The sequence below is a fragment of the Triticum aestivum genome, chromosome 4D (assembly GCF_018294505.1).
Source record: "Triticum aestivum cultivar Chinese Spring chromosome 4D, IWGSC CS RefSeq v2.1, whole genome shotgun sequence".
Classification (NCBI taxonomy): Eukaryota; Viridiplantae; Streptophyta; class Magnoliopsida; order Poales; family Poaceae; genus Triticum; species Triticum aestivum.
The window spans coordinates 276277155-276285571 of record NC_057805.1 but is presented as its reverse complement, the minus strand read 5'-3'; the positions used below and the strand labels follow the sequence as shown (position 1 = coordinate 276285571).

General features: G+C 46.1%; 1 long non-coding RNA gene across 1 annotated transcript; it reads right to left on the bottom strand.

Annotated features, from left to right (window-relative positions):
- Positions 1-482: 482 nt before the first annotated feature.
- LOC123097454 (uncharacterized) lies at positions 483-2289 on the bottom strand. The gene is made up of 2 exons (XR_006447217.1): positions 1815-2289; positions 483-1743 (listed from the first exon to the last, which is right to left on the bottom strand). It is a non-coding gene; the product is annotated as an uncharacterized lncRNA (long non-coding RNA).
- Positions 2290-8417: the final 6128 nt, after the last annotated feature.

Here is an 8417-nt window from a genome sequence, read left to right as displayed (position 1 = left end):
CAATACATATAGCACCATCGACTAATTACTTTTAGTCTCAAACCAGACAGAACATAACCAACCATTCAGTGAGGCATTTGCAGTGCATTAACTGTTGATGGAATGATGGCATTGAAGTGCACAGATGAAAGGTGAAGGGGCCTTCAATACATGTCCGTTTGTATTCAAATCGGGGTGTAAAAAATTGTACGGTTAGTACAATGCCCTGTCATGGGTGATGCGCCAAAAGCACGTGAAGCTCATTGGAGACTGAACAGGTCGCGTGGCTCTGTGCACAACCGAGCTATAGACAAGAAGCCAAGGCTTCGTTGCCGACAGCGCCAGAAGACTGCCACAACGCAGGCCCCAAAAAATGGAGGTTGGGGAGGCCACCAGCAGCAGCTTGTTTTAAACTAATTAGTGACATGTTGTTTAGTTTCTTTTTCAATCATTCGTTTTGAATGCAAAAGCATTTGATTCTGCCTGGTCCTGGGTTTACTAAATTTGACAGGAAACTCTTATTCCGTGATCCATCTCAAATCAGAAATTCAAATGTACATTCCTGGTCCTGGATGGAGATCAGGCCAGAAATATCACAACTCAAAGTGGCAGTTCATAGTTGATTAAAGCAGCAACAACAACCTAAAACATAATAGTAGTACTCCTTGGATGATCACTAATGTGCAAATGTTAACCCTCTTGGATGATCTACTCGTATCACAAAGCCTCAGTCCAGTACACGTCCCGGGTGGCGTCGGCATTGCTGTGATCAATGACGCCGACGCCATGGGGCCATGGTCCTGCAGGTAATGGGATGCCGACGCAGCGGGTGGCAGACTACGCGCCGTGGCCGCCTAATTCCAAACTCACGGCCCATCTGTTGGACAACAATATTACGTGAAAGATTGGAAAAGAGAAAGCAAACTAAATGATAGAAACAAAATTAAGTGGAAGATTGGAAAATTGAACACCATGATAATTTGTTGTGTAGTTGACGTGCATTCTCTATCTCAATAATAGTGAATTTGTTCTCTCAAAAAAAATAGTGCATTTGCAACCAAAAAGCCAAGAGACAACAAATTGTTTCCTTTTGATAAGTTTTGACACGTCCTTTTCAGTTTTAATTGACACAATGACTGAGCTTGTTAAACAATGCATGACGGAATCTCCAGGGGCCATTGCTTGCAATAAAATCCATGTCAGAATCCCAGGAAAAAGTGCATCTCTAGCTTTTCAAATCCCAGCTCTTGAACCAGGTGAGGACCACAAGAGGTAGGCCAAAAGGCACCTTACGGGCTAGCTCTCCCTCGAACGCGCGCGGGTCTCCCCGCACCACTTACACCACAGCAGAGGAGAGAGGATCGTGGCTTGGCACAGTATCAAGCTAGAGAAAATGATGAAGATACAATATATCTAAGACATCTGAAACTTGAATCCAAATTACAGATGATACCTGACAGATTATACGTCCAGGAATCTTTTCAATTCAGTTTCTCTCAAACCACCAGCAACAACAACGTAGTCACCATCTACGCGGCTCGATCGAGAACACCAAGTAAGGTGATCATGATCACTAACGAATTATATAGTACAGTGCAAATGGACACTAACTCTGTAGGAAGAGCAGACGGCTCGCCACAGCCCGTAATGATCCTGAAAATTACAGTATATGTACTGTATTAGTCTAGGCCGAATAAACCATGCTTCTACCATGTCAAGTACTAGTTTCAGAGCCGCGTCGATAAAAGTTCCTTGCGGAGAGGGCTGCTAACAAAATTTAGTTGTCAGCAAAACATTGGATATGAACTCAAAACCAATTTAATCGCAGCGTGTACCTCCATAGTGCAGATTGCAACTTCAGCCAGGTTTATTCCGATTCAAATTCAGAACCTACTGTGAAGAATAGAGGCAGAGCTTGCAATCACCGCCCAATCCGATGGACCGTTCCCGCTCCGCGGCCAGATCCGAAGTAGATGCCCCTCAGCACGCACGAGGCACCAGGGGCGGCGGTTGATGACGATATCACCTGTGTCCTGTCGACCCAGATCTCGCTGGTATTTGTGCAGCATAAGACGGAGGGAGCACCGCCATGGAGGTCGGAGAGGGTTTGGGCGGCGCAACTAGCTGGGAAGAGAGGCGGCTCACCATGGAGGGGAAGGGGAGAGCGTTGGGGCGATGGGATTAGATCGGGATGTGGAAGGAGGAAGAGGGAGCGGAGGGTGATGGAGAACAGGTAGACGAAGGAGAGACGGGGTGGAAAAAGGCCAGCCCACACCATGTAGCACGACCGAAAACTGGAACCATTCAATCAAAAAGAAAATGTCTGAACGGTTCGTCACGTACTCACGCTTTAGGAACCGTTCATGGCCCAGGAACCTTCGCGCGTGGGCTGAGGACTGCATGGCGTCAGCATTGCCAGCCTACTACTGAGCCTACTAGGTTAACCAGGGGGACCGTGGACCACTTTGCTCTATATGAGGAAATAAGAGAGAGTTGCCTAAAATACAAGAAATGTATAGAGGGAAACTAGTTGGACCATATCCCAACGCCAAGATGTGGCCTTGATTGCATCCTCCACAAAGAAGCTTCATATATATGGCTTCTGCACAACATCTCCATCATCATTATCAGTACATCCTACGCAGGTGAGTTAGGATGCACTTGATCCCAGAAAGGTATCTATCCTTCTAACCAGAGGAGTGCTTCAAACTAACAATAGTACATAATATCCAACAAAAGAGGGTCATGCTATAGCAGCAGGACACATGGCTCAGTCTAGATATCAGTACGAATCAAGTTCTGCATATTTGCTATTGGCATGAACCACATCGCCGCATGTCATGTTTGCAAAAGCCATCCATCGCATGGAAGCTTGATGCCTTTCACACACTGAAGATTATCTGGCAACAAGCTGTGTTGACAAATCTCTGGATATGGTGATTCATGAAACCCATGGTATGATGTGTAAACACAGTTCCCCCTGGCGAATGGAAGTTGCATAGCACAGTAACCATCGCCGGTGATATGATCGATGATTGGTTGGATGATCGGATAATTTAGCCCGAGGAACATGGAGTGGTTGCCGAGGCTGTAAACCCGCCTCCAGTTGAATACGCCTGGCCCAACGGAGCTGGGATCTTTCTCGAACACGAAGCAGCCATAGCCATCAATGTCACGAATGCCCCAGGCATTGTACTGCATGTGGTTTGATGAAATGATTTGGTCAATTTGGTACATGCAAATGAGCATCAAATGACCGCCGTCAGCTGAACGAGCGATAAACCACCACCCATCGGCTGGTATGATTCCAGGTCCTGGAATCATGAAGGGCAGCGCATTTGCGTCTGCTGCAACAATTCAAATTGGAGACCAAAAGGACAAAAATAAACAATCATGTCCAGAGTATGTGTGGAATTAAGATTATTATAACAGTGACACATATCATAGATAGAGAATTGCAATGCCGTGGTCATAATCATACCCCAAGTTAAAAAAATAAGCCAATGGCTTTCATATTCTAGCAATATATCATGGTTCAAACATCATGTAACAATGAGAGGAAAACAGATATGACAGGGCCTACTCATATTCTACCATAGCACTTACTACAGTTATCATATCAACTCTAAGCAATAACATGCGTTGTTATAAAAATCTTGAAAATGATAGTAACATATAGCAATCATGAGATTATACTCATAATATCTATTCTAACAATCACTAGATGCCAATTGTTCTCATATCAACTCTAACAATAACATGTGTGGTCATAAAAATCTAGGAAATGAGAGGAACGTATAGCAATGATGTGGTTATAGACATACTATATATTCTAAATTTGTAACAATGAACAGGCAGTCGTATTCTTAAGGTAAAGATGAGATGAGATAGAACAATTACATGACGATAGATTCCACCAGTATAGGCAGCCAATCTGTGCGTCGACCGCATAAACGATGCCATCGTGCACTATAGCATCAGACAGAAATGTTGGGTGAAGAGGATCGACGATGAGCCATAACCATGTATGGCGACCGGATTCCAGATAGACTAATCCCATGTTGAACACGGCAATGAGCTTGTAATCTGTGTAGTCTTGTGATGGTGTGGGCACTTCGCAGATTACAACCTTCAGCAAACAGAGGTCGAGCCAAAAGCTCGACGCGTCTCGTGCGTAGTAGGCAGGAGTGTCCGGTGGGCCACGAGGCTCGATGGCGGCGGTATCCAACGATGGAAGGGTGATCTCTCGCTGGGTGTAGATATCCACGAGACGCCACGGACTACCGGATTGGTGGATGAGGACGATCCAGTTGGCCTTCATGCCCGCCCAGTAGTGGCCTCGCATGAAGGACAGGTGGACGGGTAGTGGTAGCATGTCAAGGGGCACCACGGCAACCTCCGTAGGATCATCAAGTCGGTGTCTGGGCCACCTGCGAGGATCGGGCATCAGCAAGCAGGGTGTCTTGAAAAAAGCCGGCCGGTTGCAGACGAGTAGACAGTACAAAGACACCGAGCATGCGGCCAGACGGGCGGTGCTGAGCAGGTCCATACGATTACAGATCTGCTCCAAGAGAACATCGGGGAGGGAATTCCAATCGCGGCTCTGCGTGTCAGTCGGTTCTGCCATAGGGTTTTTTAGAGCGCTGAGTGACTGGGGTTTTCGGTGCCTGCGAGCCAGCGGGGAAGTGGATTCGGGCGGGCGAGCGAAGAAGATAGCGTGTGTGGCCGAGCAGTGAGGGGGGGGATATGGTACGCGCGAGCTACCAAGGAAGATGGCGCGGCGGGCAAGCAGTGAGCGGGGGGAAATGGTGTGCGACGACGATGGGGAAGAGAGGAGGAAGAAGAGTGAAAGACGGGGAAGAAAGTGCATTAAATCTCAATTCTACTAGTACTACTACCAGGATATACTATCCTTCGGAGTGTAAATAGTTACGCCGATGACATGTGGGTCTACCTCAAGAGGGCCCATATGTCAGTTAATGGAGGAGAGATGTGCGTAGTCGTATTTGCGGAAGCGTGCTCCACTGGCAAACATCATGGAAGTACTGGGAAAGGCTGATTTAGTAACACCAACACGCTGGTTCAGCTTATTAATCAAGTGTCCCATCTGCTGCAGCATGTATTGTCACTTCAATGTGAAGACTAGTTGAATAGTTCTCTCTGACCAAGATGGGGAATAATGGATCGCGAAGACTTCCTATCTACAGTATCCCTATGCTTGTACGCTCGGGCCCCTCCCAATGCTCCGCCTTGTACAGGTGCTAAGGTTGCCATGTAGGCAAAAAGTCTGATGTGGCAAGGTAATTAAGAGGAGAGATAAGTGTGGTGACCCCAGTACTAAGTGCAAGAACCTAGACAAAAGACTTAAATGGAATAATCCCACCAATGCATGAAGAACTTGTTAAGCACCTGTACATGTAAGCATTGGGAGCTTTAGTTGCTAAAGTTTTTAATGTGCTTAGCACCCCATGTAAGCATTGATGCATCCTGTCCAACAAGATGAAACATTGGCCAAGGCACCCGGCACCAATAATGTAGGAGTACTAGTACTACCTCCTTTCCGGTTTATAGGGCTCAATTCAAAAATCTCATCAACCAAGGTAGATGATGAGTGGTGGAATAATTTTTGTAATTTGCAAAAACACTCAATTAATGCACTCGTTTTCCTCAAAAATTTATGTTTACCAATGCATTAATTTTGTGTCAAACTTTGACCATCTACTCCCTCCATCCAGGTGAGTCATCTTTGGTTGTGCACCGTGACCAAGGAGGGAAAATAAGAGAACTTAATGTTTATTTGCTACTCCCTCCGTTCCTAAATATTGTCTTTTTAGACATTCAAATCGAATACAACATACGGATGTATGTAGTTTTAGAGTGTAGATTCACTCATTGTGCTCCGTACGTAGTCACTTGTTGAAATCTCTAGCGAGACAAATACTCCGTGGGAACAGAGGGAGGCTTTTACTCCGTATTTGGGAACAGAGGGAGTATCACAATATGGAGGGAACAGAGGAAGCTTGAAATATGAACATGTCAATGGGAGGGAGTAAAAGCCTCATGCATGCATGCATGCATGCATGCAACATGCAACACTCACACGTACACATGGGCGCACGCAACACTCACGCACCCATGCCACACATAGCACGCGACGCAACACACACGCTCACGCTCAAGTGCTCAACCTACTCCCTACGTCCGTGAAAGAATGTACATTTAGAGATTTACATATTGACCAGGGCATAATTAACGCCCAAAAGTAGCAGATTTATGTGTGCATGCGACCATTGAGAGAAGAAGATTAAATGAAGGTTGTTGCATGCTATAATTAAGGATAGACATGTAGCCTATAGCTAGAGCACAAGTTGGTGCATTAGTCAATCAATATCGATTTTAGATTAAAGGCTAAATGCATTGGAAGTGTAGATGTACACTCTTTGTTTTTTAGCCGATGTACACTCTTTGTTGGAAGACCGAGGGAGTACACGTGCATGCACTCACATACATAGCCAGGGTGGTTCGCGCGCAAGGGTTGGACTCTTGTCGCGCCTGCGTAAAGTTTTGTTCAACTGATTTCTTTGCTCTGAGAACTGACAGGTGGGACCCAGAAACCAGGTGACAATTTAACCAGTCAACCAAGTGCCACGTCGACTATGTGGCCGGTCAATAGGGTGCAATACGGTGCTCTACGATGAGCTAGTGATCGTATAATCACCGCAAAACTACATATAGTGACCATAAAGAGCGTATTGTTACATACCTTGACCGCCAGTGTATTTTTCTCGTTTCAAATTAAGCCATATTTAACCGGAAAGGACTAGTACTTGTACTGCTTCGATGTGTCTCGTCAACTCGCCGAACGACGAGAAGCTTGCTTACTACACCACTCCCTCGCCCACGCACGCGGTGGCTCGCAGGACGAGGAGAGGGTTTTGACTACAGCGCCCTCTCCCTCTCCCTCTCACTCGCCCTTGCCCTCGTGGTGGACGTGCAGCAGTTCAATCGGTGTCAGATTGCCAGAAGCATATTGTACTGTAGTATCATCATTGTTGGACCTTCCCAAGAGGCGAAGAGCCAAGTGCAAGGTTCACATGAGTATGAACTGTTGAACCTCCTGAAGAGGCAAAGAGCCAAGCGCAAGATTTTATAGGAGTTGTCGTCCTATTAGGAGTATTACAACTATAGCGAACGATGCTACTGTATGATGCCGCCACGTCACCTATATCCAAAGCTGTGCCACCTTTTTTCTCAATGAGCGTGTTGGATCTCGTGCAACAACCACACAAGTTGCACATACACATAACACATTTACTAGTAATAAATTCTAAAGGACAAATGCCAGTATGCCACACAAGTTCATCTCCAATTCATGTGATAAATTTGTGCACGACTAGTCTAAATATATTCACAGCGCTACCGTTCACAATTTACCATACCCCACTTACACGTTATAGATGGGCTACATGTCCTCCTCCAGGTTCCAGTCCCAGGTGTTCTTCATGGATGGCACGATCCATAGCGGTGGGCAACGGGAATCATTGTCATAGCTTTCTAGTCCGGTTCCACATGATGGAGACACATCCAAGCTGAAGCGGCATAAATCAGGGATAGCGTGTCACAGCATATCGTTCATCCGGTGGTGCGCACTAAAGACACAACCATGCTTCATGAACGGCAGGCCTTTGGTGTCGTGCACGGAAGGTGGCATCCGCTTCACAATGGGGTAGCTATCCCCAATGAAAAGCGAGTACTCTCCAAGAGTGTTCCTCGGCACCCACGTAGCATAACGGGGGTCGAACTTGGCGCGGTTCATCTGGTATGCGCGGCATCTCAGATCTGGACACATGATGACGTACACAGTCAAGGTCCATGCATAATAATATTGTGCTCAAATATGGCGGTCAGTAATACTGTGCAGCAAATAGTACTACTCCGGTATAGAGGAAGTAAAATAACCGGCTTATTATATATAGCCACTCTTGGCTACATGGATGAGATAGTAAGACATGGAAAAACAAAAATGGTGGCAGCTAGTGGGTTCAAGTCTTCAAGGGCCTAGCTAGCTATACGCATCCTCCAAGGTAAAAAGTACTCCTACTAGTACTAGTAAGTGGTACAACAACGAAAGAAGGCGAGAGGGTTAAAAAATATAATACTAAATGGAATACCTGGGTAGATGGTGACGGCCCGATCATGGTAGATTGTGTGACCATGTTGCACATCAGTGGTACCATGGGTAATGACTGCTAAGATAGTTGATCCCAATATGCCAAAGTCAGCTACAAGGTTCCAGGTTAGACCGGATCGCGGATGCAAATGCACATCCAGGATCGACGATCTTATTTTGATCGCGGGATGACTGGTCCCTGCAAAATAATGGAGTACCGTTAGGGATGCTAATGATGGTTGGTGCATTCCATTTGTAATCTCCCGTA